The sequence below is a fragment of the Quercus suber genome, unplaced genomic scaffold (assembly GCF_002906115.3).
Source record: "Quercus suber isolate HL8 unplaced genomic scaffold, Cork oak 2.0 scaffold_112, whole genome shotgun sequence".
NCBI classification, from domain to species: domain Eukaryota; kingdom Viridiplantae; phylum Streptophyta; class Magnoliopsida; order Fagales; family Fagaceae; genus Quercus; species Quercus suber.
The window spans coordinates 230,720-248,049 of record NW_027069577.1 but is presented as its reverse complement, the minus strand read 5'-3'; the positions used below and the strand labels follow the sequence as shown (position 1 = coordinate 248,049).

At 31.5% G+C, this 17,330-nt stretch overlaps 2 long non-coding RNA genes across 2 annotated transcripts; both read right to left on the bottom strand.

Moving 5' to 3' along the window:
* Nucleotides 1-3,594: 3,594 nt before the first annotated feature.
* Nucleotides 3,595-6,951, bottom strand: LOC136068376 (uncharacterized). The gene is made up of 4 exons (XR_010629737.1): nt 6,820-6,951; nt 6,526-6,566; nt 4,062-4,124; nt 3,595-3,855 (listed from the first exon to the last, which is right to left on the bottom strand). It is a non-coding gene; the product is annotated as an uncharacterized LOC136068376 (long non-coding RNA).
* On the bottom strand, nt 4,735-5,318 carry LOC136068377 (uncharacterized). Its single transcript, XR_010629738.1, has 2 exons — nt 5,206-5,318; nt 4,735-4,995 (listed from the first exon to the last, which is right to left on the bottom strand). It is a non-coding gene; the product is annotated as an uncharacterized LOC136068377 (long non-coding RNA).
* Nucleotides 6,952-17,330: the final 10,379 nt, after the last annotated feature.

The window sequence follows — 17,330 nt, the reverse complement described above, 5'->3', positions numbered from 1 at the left end:
AAAAAAAAAAAAGAAACCATCGAATGTAACAAAAGAACTATCTCATATGATGTTGAAACTGCATAATGTAAGGATGAAATTGTCAAATGTGAGAAAAAAGTAAGGGAAGAACTGTTATATGTGATGTTAGAACTACATAATATAAGGATGAAATCATCATGTGTGAGAAAAAAGTAAGGGAACCATCCAATGTGACAAAAGAACTGTCATTTGTGATGTTGAAATCGCTCAATGTGAGAATAAAACTGTCAAATGTGAGAAAAAAAAGGTAAGGGAACAACCAAATGTGAGAAAAAAAGTAAAGGAACCGCCAAATGTGAGAAAAAAACTCACATGATGTTGAAATTACACAATGTGAGGATGGAATCGTCAAGTATGAGAAAAAAGTAAGGATATCATCCAATGTGACAAAAGAACTATCATATGTGATGTTGGAACCGCACAATGTGAGGATGAAACCGTCAAATGTGAGAAAAAAAAAGTAAGGGAACTACCAAATGTGAGAAAAATTGTCACATGTGATGTTGAAATTGTATAATGTGAGGATGAAATCGTCAAATGTGAGAAAAAAGTAATGGAACCACCAAATGTGAGAAAAGAACTATCACATGTGATGTTGGAATTACACAATGTGAGAATGATACCGTCAAATGCGAGAAAAAAAGTAAGAGAACCATCCAATGTGACAAAAGAACTGTCATATGTAATGTTGGAACCATACAATGTGAGGATTTAATCGTCAAATGTGAGAGAAAAAAAGTAAGGGAACCATCAAATGTGAAAAAAAATTGTCATATGTGATGTTAGAATTACACAATGTGAGGATGAAACCTTCAAATGTAAGAAACAAAATAAGGGAACCACCAAATGTGAGAAAAAACTGTCACAATTGATATTGAAACTGCACAATATGAGGATAAAACTATTAAATGTAAGAAAAAAATAACTTAATATAACAAGTTACCTTCTAGTAGATACCGTATCTCATTTTTTTTTAGGAATATCCAGAATTACTCACTGTATCCTATTTAAACTTTCAAACGAAATTAAAAAAACCCCAGCCACAAATGTCTTATCTCATCTTAAATAATTATTTTAAATACAAAATACTATACCTCTAGACCCTGGACTTGTAAAAGTTGTTTTTGAAGTTTTGAACCTACTCACCTAGTGTTTCAAACGGTAATAAAGACAAGGAAAAAAATATCTATAGCCACACTCCACACGTATCATCTTATTTAATTAAAAAAACTACACTTCCTCGAGCAACTGTCTCTCACATGTCATGTCACCCTTTCCCCCAATAAAGCATCAGATCCAGCCTCCCTCTCTTCAGTGTCTTCATCTTCTTTCTTTTCTTCTCACTCTCCCTATCACATTCGCTATTCCTCTAATCTATCTTCACCAAAATAGATCCATCCTCCCTCCGACCAAATCACCAACCACTCAACAATAAGATCCAGAGACGGTAGAACAAGATCTAATGATGGTGGAGCTTTTGGCGGAACGAGATATCAAGCCTGGGCTTCCAGCGGTGACAATAGATGGACCACCACCACCTTTTTTTTTTTTTTAAGTACGGAACTGTGAGAAGCAGTCTAAGTGGTTATACCTATGCAGACTATGATAAAGTTGCTTTATAATCAAGGATAGATGGTTATGAAAAATGGATAAAAGTTGTTATTTTATATTTGCATTATCGTATTCCTTTGTTCTCTTCTTTCAAACCCACTTCTTGTGATGTGCCTTGGCACCCTATCGAGTTCAACAACTGAGAAATTAGCTATTGACCGGGAAAAAAAAAGAATGAAAAAAACCTAAGAAATTAGCCAATATTGTAGCCATTTTTGTGAAATACTAGCTTTGAATCTTTTGACGAACGTGCACATGGCATTAAAAGTCACTATCATCAAATATTAGTAATAAACAACTTTTGTGATTCTATCATAGCTTTCTTTAATCAAAAGCTAATAGAAGATTACGAAGTTTTTTGAGGACAGGAAAATGACTCTTACTTAGTACTCAATAGTGCTGTCCTCTCAGGATTAAATAATAAGGCTTGAACATAAGATAGATATGATCCAAGATCGGATGACATTTTATACATTTCAAGTGAATAGACTAAGACTACAAATTCTAGCCATCGGGCTTGGCTCAGTTGGTAAGGCTTAGATGCTTCGTCTAATCCACCTAGGTTCGAGTCTCGCTGTCCCGGATCCTAGCGAACCCCTATTTTCTTAACCAAAAAAAAAAAAAGACTACAAATTCTCTCTTTTATGTTTAATTATCATATTAATCTTCTTGCTCTCAATCTTTGGAACAGAGTAGAAAAACATGTAAGGATGCTAATACTACAAAATATTGACCACCAAATATTGACCAGTACTTGTAACTAAATATCACCCACCAAAAACTACCCAAAATGAAATTCAAAATCATAGATCAGAAAGATAAAGGTTTAAATATATGTTGTGAAATTGTTGTGTTCATAGCATTAAGTTTGATATAAAAATAGGAAAAAAAGTAAAATACAAGGTAGCAATAATGACATAAAAGTAATAAAAATAGTGAAGCTAGAGCCCACCAAGTCACTTTTTTTTTTTTTTTTTTTGAGCGAGACCAAGTCACTTAGAGCTCTATCATTTTTTATTTTTTTATTTTTTGGAGAAACCTTAGAGCACTAGCATTGGTGTGCTACTTTGACATACCAAAAAAGTTATTTTATTTATTTTAACTAGCATTTAACCGTGCAATGCACGGGGTCATTTTACATATTAAAAAAAAAAAAACAATCAACTTAATATAAAAATCAATGTATTATAAAGTACATTATAATTCGACTGAGCAATGTACTTTAATTTAACTAATTGCTGAAATAAACTAAATTAGACTTTAAAAGAAAACTTATATCATAAAAAATTGAAAAGCGTATACAAATGTTATAAGAAATAAGAATCAGTTTTAAAACTAAGATAACTATACCACCCTAAGTCTATATTCATCTTGTGATAAAGACGAAAACACATCAGACTAAATTTTTTATATCAATGTTTACAAATATTAAGTATGAGTGTTTAGGCTAAACTCTTCTTAATATGAGACCCTCAACAAATCCATGAATTAGTATAAGAAGTGTGACACATTTGTCCCATGCGATATTTTACAATTAAACAAAACCTAACATCATAAGTTAATATCAAAACCATAGATCTGGCTTAGATGCTGATTCGAATGACTAATCAATTGCTGGTGTTACAACTTATGCTACCTTCTCTCCTGCTTCTGGTGCTTATTTGATTGGCATTGGACAGCTATTACAGCTGCTTTGTAGACGACATACAATAAGTTGAGTAAAGAAGCATCAAATATAGGGGGGAAAAAGAACTAATCAAGCATATTGATAAAAAATAAAAATAAAGAACTCAAATAGGGTCTACCAAGTACTCCAACCAACCACAAAAATTAGTAACAACTCTCTAGGTGTCTCTTATGAAAGAAGAATTTAATTCTATTTTAGGGGGAAAAAATACTGATCAAGCACAACCCCTCCCCCCTCAAAAAAAACAAAAAGAAGAAGTAGAAACTTGAGGAATATTAAGAAGAACAAACTACTTTCTATTCTTCTTAAATAGCATTTGAATTTACCTATACAGAAATTGGGTTTTATGAAAATACTCAAGAATATGTTAAAAAAAAAAAATCAAATTCTATAATTAATTATTTCACTCAAACAACAAAACACAACAATACCCATTTGGGACATACTTATACCTGTTGGGGAATAAGTCATGGGAAGCCTAGTAAGCATTCCGTTTCTTTACAGTGAAATCCCAAATTTATTTTAATTGTAGTAATCTGTAAAACATAACAAATGCAAATATAAATTTAATAGGCTTATTGTAAATTAAATCGAGAAAGACATATTTAGAGAGATGAAAAAATCAAATCAAAACCTAATGTAACTCAAATACCTAAATAAAAATCAATCCAACCAAATTACTCAAAACTAATTCATATTTCATACCCAAATCTAAGAAAGAAAGGGGGAAAAAAAACTTTACCTGTAGTAGCTCAGATTCACACTCCCTCTCACTTTGTCATCACACCACAAACCGACACTCACACTGAAATGAAAACAACACAGCCATTGTCAAATTCCAATGTATGTAATGAAAGTTTTTCATAGAAACATACATTTATACAGAGCTCTAGAAAGTAGAAACTATATTAAATCTTAGACTTGATATTTTTAATGGAATCAAAAATATAATAAAGGGCCATATTGATTGAAGAAAGGGTACCTAATGCTAGCCTCCATTTCTACCTCACCTTTAAACTGATTTTGAAGAAGTTTTGAGTCAGCAGGATCTTACAAACTGTATCTATGTCTCTCTCTATCTCTGTCTCTATATTTTTCTATAGGGCAAAACTCTGCTTTCATATATAGCTAGCCTAATACCCGTGCTATGCATGGGGTACCCTTCTATTCAAAGAAACCATCTCTAGATAGATGCTAAGATTTGAAAATATTTGACCCAATACACTAACATATTCCATAAAGTTTCAATTCCTATAAAAATCAAATGCCTTTATATAAAATCTGAAATTTCCAAGCAAATAAAAGAATTCTTGAAATTTATTTCTTCTCTCTTATTATCAGCAAAAATAACATGAGACGCAAACAAAAGGACCCCCCAAAAAAAAGAAGAAGAAGAAGAAGAAACTTGAGGAATATTAAGAAGAACAAACTACTTTCTATTCTTCTTAAATAGCATTTGAATTTACATATATAGAAATTGGGTTTTATGAAAATACTCAAGAATATGTTAAAAAAAAAAAATCAAATTCTATAATTAATTATTTCACTCAAACAACAAAACACAAAAATACCCATTTGGGACATACTTATACCTGTTGGGGAATAAGTCATGGGAAGCCTAGTAAGCATTCCGTTTCTTTACAGTGAAATCCCAAATTTATTTTAATTGTAGTAATCTATAAAACATAACAAATGCAAATATAAATTTAATAGGCTTATTGTAAATTAAATCGAGAAAGACATATTTAGAGAGATGAAAAAAATCAAATCAAAACCTAATGTAACCCAAATACCTAAATAAAAATCAATACAACCAAATTACTCAAAACTAATTCATATTTCATACCCAGATCTAAGAAAGAAAGGGGGAAAAAAAAAAACTTTACCTGTAGTAGCTTAGATTCACACTCCCTCTCACTTTGTCATCACACCACAAACCAACACTCACACCGAAATGAAAACAACACAGCCATTGTCAAATTCCAATGTATGTAATGAAAGTTTTTCATAGAAACATACATTGATACAGAGCTCTAGAAAGTAGAAACTATATTAAATCTTAGACTTGATATTTTTAATGGAATCAAAAATATAATCAAGGGCCATATTTATTGAAGAAAAGGTACCTAATGCTAGCCTCCATTTCTACCTCACCTTTAAACTGATTTTGAAGAAGTTTTGAGTCAGCAGGATCTTACAAACTGTATCTATGTCTCTCTCTATCTCTGTCTCTATATTTTTCTATAGGGCAAAACTTCTGCTTTCATATATAGCTAGCCTAATACCCGTGCCATGCATGGGGTACCCTTCTATTCAAAGAAACCATCTCTAGATAGATGCTAAGATTTGAAAATATTTGACCCAATACACTAACATATTCCATAAAGCTTCAATTCCTATAAAAATCAAATGCCTTCATATAAAATCTGAAATTTCCAAGCAAATAAAAGAATTCTTGAAATTTATTTCTTCTCTCTTATTATCAGCAAAAATAACATGAGACGCAAACAAAAGGGATTAATAAATCATTCAGAGGGAAAAAAAATCCAAAAATGACATATAAAGACTAAAGCAAGCTTCATCTAACTTTTGGCATGTAATAATAAAAAATCTATTCGAAATTTTCATGAAATCATAAAATTAAACATGATTATGGTTTTTTTCAACCCACATGTTGATGCTAATTGCATCAAATTCACATGTAGAATGTTGGATGCACCTTTCCTTCTTCCAGCTTCTACCTTTGCTTTATGGTCTCCATAATAATCCCAACATATATTATGGATAAGACACTTGGACAATTTTTGTAAAGGAAAAAATACTAACACTGTATATTAATATTGTACAACATAACTAAGCTCAACCATAATGAGCATCTCCTCCAATGCCTCAAAGCACTGTCTTCCCTATCTTCAACACTACCAAACATTACAATAACAACCACCAAATTGAGGACCTCTAAACAATTGTTCTCTCTATGACCACCCGAAATTTCTTTCACACCATGCTGCTAGCATTGCAGTGACATCTAACACCCTTAACAATTATTAACACAGCTATTATCATTAATGTAATGCTTCTCTTATTTACATATGTACTTACTAACTATGATTTTGCACTGAAACAAAAGGCAAACAAATAAATATTTGAAATAAAAATAAAGGCTTTCAAAAGGGTTAACTAATTGGTGCCTTCATAGAACTTACCTCTGTGTTGCAAAATAAACAGGAAATGCAACAACAACACCCTGTAAAAGAGAACTAAACAAAGTAAGGCAAAATGACATATCTCACCATATAAATGACATTTTGTAATAAGAAGGCTATCTGAAACATCATTTGTTCAAGCTAAAATTTCATGATAATCTTTTAAAACAACTTAAAAAAAATAAAAACAAAAACAAAATATAATGCAGCAGAAAAACTACTTGGCAATATGGTATTTCTTTCATGGATTGATTTCGAGCGTGTAAAAACTCAAACCCAGATGCCACATCTCACCTAAACGTTAAACCCAATCATTCAAGACAAAAGAAAACACCTTCCCTCCATCCTTTTAATAGTCACTGCAACTGCCATGCGGTCTACTGCTTTGCCGCTCTACCACATCTCTTCTCTGCAACATTATTTTGTAAAATCTGAAAGTTTAGAGTGTATAGCAATTTATAATGTTTTCTAAGTGAAATTATGGTTTTTTGGTTTTTCTATATGGCAATCTGTTATGATTCTAGTTTGATAACATAATTGAGAGCACTAACATACCATACACAAAGAACACAATTGACGGATGATTCTTTCATGGACCAATCTAATTACGATTCTAATATCATAACATGATTGAGAGCCGTAACATAAAATCCCAAAACATCAAAGCAAATATCTAAATCTATACCTATCCAACCAAAATACCCAAAAACTAAGTCATATTAAATACCCAGATATAAGAAAGGGGAAAAAAATTAACCGGTGGCAGTTTCGGCGATCTAATGATGGCAGGTAAATGGCCTGAACGGTGTTTTTTTCAATTTTTTTTTTCTCTTAAGAACGATTTGGAAAAACATAGATCAGCACAAAGCATAAATTAATTCAAATTTTAGGGGTGAACCAAAAAAGCATAAACATAACAAAAAACTGCCAAACTAAATACAACAATCGAACAAATAGAACTCAAGGAATTGTAAAAATAAATTGGAAATTAAGGGAAAAGGTAGCCTTTTCAAAACCCTATAAACGGTAATTGAATAGAAAACCAAAAAAGGGGAAAAAAATCCCTACAAACGAAAAGCTTTAAATATATACTGCAAAAACCTTAACAACAATGGTAGAGAAGAGACATGGGAAACGAAAATATAAAAAGGGGAAAATATTTCAACAAAAAATTAAAAACAACATAAATGAAATGACAGAACTTTATTTTTTTGGCAACACATAAAAAAAAAAAAAAAAAAAAAAAAAAAACAAAATATAATGTAGTAGAAAAGCTACTTGGCAATATGGTATTTCTTTCATGGATTGATTTCGAGCATGTAAAAACTCAAACCCAGATGCCACATCTCACCTAAACGTTAAACCCAATCATTCAAGACAAAAGAAAACACCTTCCCTCCATCCTTTCAATAGTCACTGCAACTGCCATACGATCTATTGCTTTGCCACTCTACCCCATCTCTTCTCTGCAACATTATTTTGTAAAATCTGAAAGTTTAGAGTGTATAGCAATTTATAATGTTTTCTAAGTGAAATTATGGTTTTCTGGTTTTCTATATGGCAATTTGTTATGATTCTAGTTTGATAACATAATTGAGAGCACTAACATACCATACACAAAGAACACAATTGACGGATGATTCTTTCATGGACCAATCTAATTACGATTCTAATATCATAACATGATTGAGAGCCGTAATAGAAAATCCCAAAACATCAAAGCAAATATCTAAATCTATACCTATCCAACCAAAATACCCAAAAATTAAGTCATATTAAATACCCAGATATAAGAAAGGGGAAAAAAATTAAACGGTGGCAGTTTCGGCGATCTGATGATGGCAGGTAAATGGCCTGAACGGTGTTTTTTTCAATTTTTTTTTTCCTCTTAAGAACGATTTGGAAAAACATAGATCAGCACAAAGCATAAATTAATTCAAATTTTAGGGGTGAACCAAAAAAGCATAAACATAACAAAAAACTGCCAAACTAAATACAACAATCGAACAAATAGAACTTAAGGAATTGTAAAAATAAATTGGAAATTAAGGGAAAAGGTAGCCTTTTCAAAACCCTATAAACGGTAATTGAATAGAAAACCAAAAAAGGGGAAAAAAATCCCTACAAACGAAAAGCTTTAAATATATACTGCAAAAACCTTAACAACAATGGTAGAGAAGAGATATGGGAAACGAAAATATAAAAAGGGGAAAATATTTCAACAAAAAATTAAAAACAACATAAATGAAATGATAGAACTTTATTTTTTTTGGCAACACATAAATCTATGTTCTTCACACCAAATCGATTTCAGTTAGAGAGAAATCATCAATAAATCTACACTCCATAGTAATTTTCAAAACCCTAGAAACGGTAATTGAATAGAAAACCAAAAGAGGAGAAAAAATATGCCTACCTTCTGAATTATCTTCTAAATCGCTTCTGAATCGCCTGTTGTTGCAGAGCACGAACAGAGGTTTGCAATGTTGCAGGGTTTTTTTTTTTTTGTTTTTTTGTTTTTGTTTATTTGATGGGTTGGAACATGCTAGTCTATCTGTGTGTATATGGAGGTGCAGTGAAGAATCGCAAGTTTGAGGGAGTCCGAATTTTGATCGGGAAATATGGTATGGGTTTTAGGGTTTACGCTTTTGTTTTTTGTTTTTATGGATAAGCGGTTAGAGTCTTATAAGGCTTGCGTTTTCTCTTTCTTTTTCTTTTTTTCCTTTTTTTTTTCCTTTTTTTTTTTTCCTTTTGGATAAGTGAATGGGTGTCTGAAAGGGAGTCTTCAAAGACACACCGTGCAATCTTTTAAAGGAAAATTGTACACGTGTCAACATTTTAAAGGGGCTTTTTTACTTACGTGTCAGCATCTCGTAAAAGCTTCTACTATTATATATAGTATTAGATAAGGCCTAGAGTGCAATTATATTTTTATAGTGGTATTAAATATAATTAATGGTAACTTTGGACTTGTCAAGAGTTGAAAGAAAAGCCCAAGGCCAATTAGAGCTAGTGTCTTATTTGTTCCCTTTTGGTCCCATTCCAAGCCACATACTAAAACCTAATTGGAAAGACCCAAAAAGCTAACCCAATTAGATAATTAGTTATTAGGAGAGAAACATACAGAATTTTGTAACACCCACAAGTGAATGATTTGGTATGTATGTGAGTGTTAGACACTCTTTCATTCTCTCTAGTATATACACATATAACTGATTGAGAGACCACACTTCTTGGGCGTCAAGTGGAATTGGAGTGAAGATTAAAAGTGTTCCCAAGTGCTTTTCATCTTTGCTTTTGAATTTTACCGCTTCAAGGTACACTCTCTCGTTCTTATATTCCGAAACTTACATGGCACGTGTTATCAATTGTGAATGAAGTAGATCCATTAATTTATGCTTACGTGTCAGCCTCTCGTAAAAGTTTCTGCTATTATATATAGTATTAGATATAAAATATATATATATATATATATAAGTAACCATTTTAGTGTAATGATTCATGCTAGTTAAGATTTAACCCTCCATTACTAATCATTACAGTCTCTTAGTTTAATATAATGTCCTAAATGGTGCAGGGCACCATGGTAGGAAGCGCCAAGCTAGTGAAATCGGATTTACAAACAAAGAACAAGAATTTTGATGAATAAATAGAATCAAACCATACATATACTTATCGATGATGAAAATTTTGAACTTAATCATGGGTAGTAATCAAGAATGCCTTGAATTTGACTCCATAGCTGATGCTGAAAAAGCTTAAAAAATGCTAGACTACTCCAAACACCCAGGAACCTAGTGCTCACGAAACTAAAAAATATAAGTTTAAGTCAAGCTAGATCCATACTTGGTTTGCCTAGGCCTAATCAGTGAATACACAAATGCATGAGTATTACTCAAGAAGCAATAGATAAAAATAAACTTAGCTAATCACATAAAAGATGGAATTATTAAGGAAATTCCAATGAGAATGAATAAGTTCATCACCAATAATTATACTACAATAGGAACAACACAATCAACACTCCCAATATAAAATACACCGCCTTATATCTCCATGCAAGCCACCTGCTTGCTCCAAATCAACAACCCACCATAGCAGAATATTTGAATTTACTAAGAGGAGATAAAATAAATTCACACATAGTTGAACAATAATATCACAACATTCACAAGACAATCAACACTCCCAATAATGAAAAGTAGACCACCTTATACCACCATGCAAGCCATCCGCTTGCTCCAAACCAACAATCCACCATAGCAGAAATTTTAAAATATAATTATAGACTAGCAGGGTATTATGAAGCAAATTTTACTCACCCTTTAGCAATTCATTGGTTTGCTCACGGAAAGAGGAACTTAAACTTAGAGAAAGCTGCTAATCCTGCAAAATCTAAGTCTAAATTATAGACTACTAAGATAACTTAAAAGATGTAAATTAGGTGACTTCACGTCCAAAATCATGTAAAGGAGAAGAAACTACTAAACTAAGTATATTGAGAGAACAAACTATAAATTAAAATAGGGAGAGGTGTGCAAAGATATACAAACCAAAAGATAAGCTCCAATATTTTGCTAGTATGCATTTGTTCCACAAGTAGACATGAGCTATTTAATAATTTAATCATACATAGTCAGAGAATGAGAGGTTAACTTACTAGTTGCTACCTTGCTTTGCTCCAAGGGAGATGCCAAAGATGAAAAGAAGAACTCCAAGACCCTTCAATACTATTGTAGCGGCCACTAAATGTTTAATCTGGCAATAACAAATCCAATAGTCAGAATTGAGTTGTTTTTTATTTTAATAAAAAACAAAATGGCAAAGCAAAATAAAATTATCAACCAAATTGAGTGGAAAGATTAATGCATATCTCATGGTTAAAGGTGCTTGCTTGATTCATGTTTGAAACATTGATAAGAAGCATGCTCTAGGAATATAGCCACTAACCTACTACTAATTTAGTAAATAGAAACCATTATATACATAGCTTACCTGTCCATAGTATACCATCTAATTTTTATAAAGCAAAAGCCTTCTTCCTAGTGCACCTATTGCATACCTTTTGGGAAGTTACATTCTAAAAAAAGCAATAGCCAACTAGCTCACAAATTGAGTTGTCATTTATTTATATCTAGTGGAAATGCACCCATTGCGTATATCTCTTGTGAGTGAAGTAGAGTAAGATAGTGAAGTGACTCATCAAACAAATTATTGTCTATCTTCAAATTAAATAGCATGCAGTTATTTTCTATTTTCACTAAGTACTTGAATCATAAACGTTTATATTTGAAACACTATGAGATATGCATAATTAGGAGGGATGCAAAATTAATTGTGCCAACTATTCTAGCAATGCCGGCTCAACATACTAAGCAAGTGAGGTGATCGCCTAAGGCCCCCAAGCAAAAAAAGGCCCCAAATTTTAACCAATCAAAAAAATTTTAAGTCCCAAAATGTTAGATGGTAAAATAATGTTAATAGTGACCCAAATAAAAACTAATAAAAACCAAAATTTGCTAACTCAATTGTTGTGAAAAATGTAATATATTTCGTAACATTACTTCTACCAAATTTTGTGGAATCAACTTGTGAAGACCATGCAAATGGGTCCATATATTATCTAATTAAACATGTGTTAAAAAAACTAGGTCCCACATTCCAATCTTTATCATAGTATGAGTATGAGTTAACCATGCTACAATTAAAAGTAATCCATTTCAACTTGAATATAGATTATGCATCAATCTAAAATTTTCAACTTAACATATAAAAATCCAAAAGTAATCCATAGTTCTTACCCTTAATGCAGTTGTCAAAAGTAATTTCACAAGAGGCTAAAAAAAATCACCTTAAAAAAAATCAATTAAGAATTGTGAAATTCAACCTGAAATACACAAAATAAAAAAACAAGAATCAGCTAGCAAACAATAAGAGAAACACATAATTCAAATGATTGCAGGAGGAAAAGGGAACTTATTGCCAAAAGAACTCCACTAATTAAGTTGCCTAACACAAAGAAAAAAAAATCCAACTTCTTATGACCAATAAGTAGCATTGCCAGATTAAAATCCAAATTGGATATGAGGTTGCCAACACTGGATGACCAAGTATCACTAAAAGCAAAAGAATAGCAACGGAAACAAGACACTATGATTAAAAAAAAAAAAAAACAAATTAGCCTTAATTAAAACACCACAAGTGAATGGCATTACAACAAACCTATGCTAATAATGAAATCTAGATTGACAATACACATTCTCACACAACCTTTGATTCTTTGAACGGCATGCACCTCTTTATTGTGATTAAACTTTAAATCAAATATTTGACATATCTTTTTAAAATCCACTAGAGAGCAATGATATGCTGTCAACCATATTTATATATAATCATCCTTATAAATTTTTTTTAACTTTATTTGGTTTTTTACAACTACCTTACATTGTAGATTGTATTGTTTAATTGTTACTTTCATATAAATTCACCATTTATTCACACTGAACTATGTCAAAAAGTTACGACAAATGATGAGGATTATGTGCCTATGAGATCATACCTCACTACCAAAACTACTGTACAAAAGTCAATGAAAAGAGAAACATCAACTAAGAGGATAATACTTCTCCACAACCCAATTCTAACAGAGCCTATCTTGCACTGTTTTGCAGAGCTGTGTTGATCAAATTGGTCATAAAAATACTAAAAAAAGATCAAATGAAATATCTTAAAAGAAAATGGAATTAAAAAATTTCCAAATACAAGAATATATATAAATATATATTGACATTCAAAATGTTTTTTATGAATATGCTTGCAATCTTAATAGTAAAAGCATAAAGGATTCCACAACTCCAAACATCAATATACTTGCCAATGTTTGCTCCAAGTGGGGGATAGCATGGTCAAAGTGAACACACAAAACAGGGTCCCCCCAATGGGTATCCAAAATAATTGAATCATACAATATCCGAACTGTACCTTCATACCATCCCAACTAATGTACTTCTTATATTTGTGATACAACTATTCCACTAGGGCCATGTCGTTGTTTAGATTTTAAATAACTAACTTTTAGACAGAAAAGTTTACAGGATCCAAACAATGGTGACCATCTCACCAATGCATAATGCCAGTATCAGATTTAAAGAAAAATTTTAAATTTAACTTTCTCTCATGATAGAAACACAAATTTTATGCCACAGCCACAACCACAACTTTACGATTTTGATTCAGTTACCAATGATCATGACACACGATTATACAACAAGAAAGATGAAAAGATAGAAAAGATTACAACTAAAACTTTTTTTAATCAAAGGTTTAATAGCAACAGAGCAATTAAAGATCTACAAGTTTCTCTTTCTTTTCTTGTTTTCTCGGAAACCAAACAATATTCCACTAGGGCCATGTCGTTGTTTAGATTTTAAATAACTAACTTTTAGACATAAAAGTTTACAGGATCCAAACAATGGTGACCATCTCACCAATGCATAATGCCAGTATCAGATTTAAAGAAAAATTTTAAATTTAACTTTCTCTCATGATAGAAACACAAATTTTATGCCACAGCCACAACCACAACTTTACGATTTTGATTCAGTTACCAATGATCATGACACACGATTATACAACAAGAAAGATGAAAAGATAGAAAAGATTACAACTAAAACTTTTTTTAATCAAAGGTTTAACAGCAACAGAGCAATTAAAGATCTACAAGTTTCTCTTTCTTTTCTTGTTTTCTCGGAAACCAAACAGGGAGTAGTAACTGATATATTTATATTCACATGCATAATCATAAATCAAAGGCAAAAAAAATGGTTGAATCAGAGAGAGAGAGGAAGAGTACCTTCGGATTGGGAGATGAGGAGATGGAGATGGAACCCTAGGGAAGGTATGGGAATGGAAAGGGAATGAGGCAGGTCGGGTCAGGTTGGGAATGGTCCGAGAAGAACATTCCTTGCACAATGAGTGGGTTAGTCTTCGGCAATCAATCAACAAAAAGAAAAAAATGAAAAAAAACTTATAGATCGGAATGACACGACCACGAGTGGTTAGTTAGCGACGACAAGAGACTAAAAGTGAGAGTTTGGTGAGAGTAAGAGTTTGGCTGAAGTGAGAGTTTGGAGAGAAGGTCTATTGCACAAAATGATAAGTGGGAAAAGTGAAAAGTGAATTTTGGGGATGGGAAATTTAAACATCTATTGCGGCAGTACAACCCGCCACTATAACTAAGAAAAAGTGCCGCAAAACAGAGTACCTATTGCGGCGGTCGTCCCAACGCCACTATAACTTACATATTGCAGTGGTTTTCTATACCGCCACTATAGTATCTACGCAAAAAGATATATTTATTGCGGCAGGATTTTGGAGCACCACTATATCTAAGTTAACGTCGCTAAAACATATATATTACAACAGTTTTATGTCCACCGCTACTGCAGGACGCCGCAAAAGACTAGAGCTATTGCGGCGGTCCCAAAAAATGCCGCAATAGACCTTATGTACAACGGCAGTCCCAAAAAATGCTGCAATATGTGACATATAGCGGCGATTTTTGCACCCACTGCAAAAAAAAATGCCGCAATAGTACAGATTTTTTAGTGTATATAATTTTTTTTTTTTTTTTTTTTTTTAGAAACAAACCTATATAATAATTTAAACTAAGTGTAACATGTTATATGTTTTCCATAAAATTGGAAAATTCCAATCTAAGCTGATACATACCAAGCACAAGTTCCAAATTAGTCAACCGATATGTTCAAATTAGTCAACCAATTATAGATCTAAATATACAATTTCCAAACCAAGTAGACACATATGAAGCAGAAGTTTGAATTGAAAATTTTCCTCTCTTTTTTTGGTTTGTTCATACGCATTATATAAACTAGCAAGTAACCCTTGCTTATGCACAAGAACATTAAATAATGATGATAAAAAGGAATAAAAATCAATAAAAATTAAACTATTGAAGTTACAAAATTCCAAAATTGACACTAACCCATCATTATTCCAAATAAGATAATCAAAACTAAATAGGAAATTTGTAAAGAGAGAGAGAGAGAGAGAGATGAACCTTAGTGAGAATGATTTTAAAAAATGAAACAAACACACACACACACACACACACACACACACACACAAATACATGAAGTTCTACCGCACCCAAAAAAGAGAACTTTTGTACATATATCATCATCACACCCAAAAAAAAAACAAAAAACACATGCACACACACACTCACACAAATACATGAAATTTTGTCATTTCCTTCTATTGAAATGAAAATGCAACTCAAATATAATTTTTATTGTTCCAAAAGAGAACTTTTGTATATATATATCATCATCACACCCAAAAAAAAGAAAAAACAAAATACACATGCACACACACTCACACAAATACATGAAGTTTTGTCATTTCCTTCTATTGAAATGAAAATGCAACTCAAATTTAATTTTTATTGTCCCAATATTTTTGTTGTGTTCATAGCATTACTCTAGTAAAAAGAATTTTTCTTAATACTTTAATTTTTATTATGTCCATAGCATTACTCTATTAACAATTTACCTAAACTCAAAATTTTTATTGTTGCATTTTTATTGTGTTAACAACATTATTTTTGTTGTTACATAACTTATTGGTCTTTTGTAACAGTGTTTACATTTATTAGTCTTTGTAATTGTCCAATTATATTTATTCTTTTATTTAATAACTAGTCATAACATTTTCAAAGTGCCAACCACATGACTTTGTCTTTTAATTATTAATTTTTTTTTATCCCTAAGAATTAAGATTAGCAAACTATTAATTTTTATTGTTGGGCTCGCTTCTTCTTTTTATTTTTATATTTTTCCAGATTTTAGACAAATAAAATTTGTTGTTGGAACTTTTTTTTTTTGGGTTTAAAAGGGCCAATGATATTGTTAAGGGATGCCAAGTTTTAAGTTTTTTTGGGTTCAATTCCCTAAATCAAATACCTAAAAAAATTTAGGGTGTTATTTTTTATTTATGATGGACAAAAGAAAAATATTTCAAATAATATATAAAAATTTCTTTATTTTTTAAGGTCAAGGTATTCATTTGAACACCTTTACCATAATGTGGAGCAGTACACACAAATTTTTTATTTATCAATTACACCATCATGAAAGAGTGAAACAAATTATTATATTTAGGCGAAAATACACTTTTGGTCCCTACATTTTGGGCCAATTCTCATTTTGGTCCCAATTTATTTTGCTACTATTCTAGTCCATAAAAGTAGTAAATCAATTTTATTTTGGTCCCTACCGTCAACCTACTAATAGAGAACTCCTACGTGGCAAACAGAAGCCTAGTTGGCACAGAAAATGCTGATGTGGCTATTAAAATAATATTAAAAATACCACATCAGCATCCACATCAGCATCTTATTTTTAAATATTAATTTATCAATTGTAACAAAATTAAAAACGTAAAAACACATAAATTCAAATCATGTTGAAGAACATGAATAAATAAGAACTTAAACCCATATTACAAGAACACTAACCAAGATCATAACAACATAGTACTCAAATATTTTCTTTTCCAACATTTGTCATATTACAAATCCAACTAAATACGTAGAATTTCAACCCTAACATATCTCTAAAACTAGTAAATCAAAACCCAACCAAATCAACAACAAAATGTCTAAATCATCCAAAATCAACAACAAAACAACATCACCGATCAGACCAACAAAACCTAACCTCTATGCTACCATAAATTCCAGCCAAAATAATCAAACCACAAACCACAGATCCTCAACAAACCCC